The following is a 1,664-nucleotide window of genomic DNA, read 5'->3' as shown; positions in this document are numbered from 1 at the left end:
AAAACTATGCATTAATGAGTCAAATCATGGCAAAATTGTAACAATGAATCAGAAACAGAACTCGGTAATAAATTAAAAAAAGGGCAAGTGGATAAACGAGAAGACTGTGCTAACATATGTGTCATCCCATTCGCTTGCCGCCGTATCCATTTGACTAAGTAAGAGTCATTTGATGTTAGAATCGATCGTATTTGAATAATTCTATCCCCAAATTCAGAATCATCAACAGAAGTAGAATTTATTGCATCAATCACTTGTTTAGCATCAGATTCGAAAACCACATTCCTTATTCCATCAGCTTCTAGCCATTGCATGGCCTGTAATAGAGCTTCGGCCTCACATTCTGATAAGTCCAAAATATACCTAAAATATCATTAATAATTACGTCAGTTTTATATTGAAATCGTGCTAATTATATTCACTTAGAGTACTTTTACTTCTATATTTGTTTCTTTGATGCAAGGTACTTAATTATTTGGTTAAATCCAAATATGATCTAAAAACGGAGCAAAAATGAGAGAAAAATCAGAGTTACGAGTTAAAAATACGTGTAATTCAGAAGACCGATACAGGGCGATGGGAAGCAGTCGAGGACCAGGAATAAACACCCGTGTCGCGACCGAGATTCCCATATCTCGATCGCGACACGCTGATTTTAGGGACGGAAATCCACTTTCGTACAACTATATTTCTCAGCCCCAGGTCGCGACTGAGATTCTTAAAACTCAGTAGCAACATTAGTAATTCTAGCACTGATTTCACATGTGAAAATTCCAAATAACGCGTCTGTTCGTTCGGATAGAAACGACCCTTCACCAGCGGACACGACCCTTCAAACACAACCCTCCAGCATCTATAAATGAGTGGTTCATTTCAAAATTCATGTTGGTTGTTAGAGTTTTAGAGTTGATATTATGTTGAAGAAATTCTGATTCAAAAGAAAATCAGATATTAGTTTTCATTTGTGTAAAAGCAAACTTGTTGTACACAAGTTGTTCTTAGTTTAATTACAAACACAGTAGCAATTAGTTTAGATTTAAGAGTTGTTCGAAGATAAGTTCACATTCTGATAGTGGATCCAGCAATCTCTATTTTAAGGATTCAGCGAGAAGACTAGCGGCTGAAGTGCCCCAAGGTCTGACAAACCTACGAAGTTTGAGGAAAGGATTGACAACCCGGAACCCAAATTAGTTAAAATGCTATCCATGTTTCTTCTTCTCTGTTAACTTGTGAAGATTCACAATTCAATAATAATACATTTTTTCTATTCAATATATTTTTTTCTGTTGTTATTTTGATGTTATTCTGACAAAATGATTTTCAAAGTAATACATTGGTGTTTTCATTAAAACATTTTACACATATAATTATAAGGAAACTTTGTTGAACACTTAAAAAGATTAGGATTTATGGATGATATGATCAATAGCTCGACCTATCAGACATAAAACACCAATTTGATTAAGGTAGCGATCTTGCCTGACCGTAGGAAGATCGTCTGCAGTTCGAAGACCGTTAATTGCGCAAATTGATGAATTGTTACATGTTTATAATCTTACCAAAGTTGTAGTTTCTTTCTTGCTTAATGCGAGCAAGTTTCGTGTACTTCTTATTCTAGACACAAAAGTTCCTGTCTTGTAATTAAATCTCAAGATAGATTTGCA

Source organism: Euphorbia lathyris, chromosome 2 (genome assembly GCF_963576675.1).
Source record: "Euphorbia lathyris chromosome 2, ddEupLath1.1, whole genome shotgun sequence".
Lineage (NCBI taxonomy): Eukaryota > Viridiplantae > Streptophyta > Magnoliopsida > Malpighiales > Euphorbiaceae > Euphorbia > Euphorbia lathyris.
Note: the sequence above shows the minus strand (reverse complement) of the source record.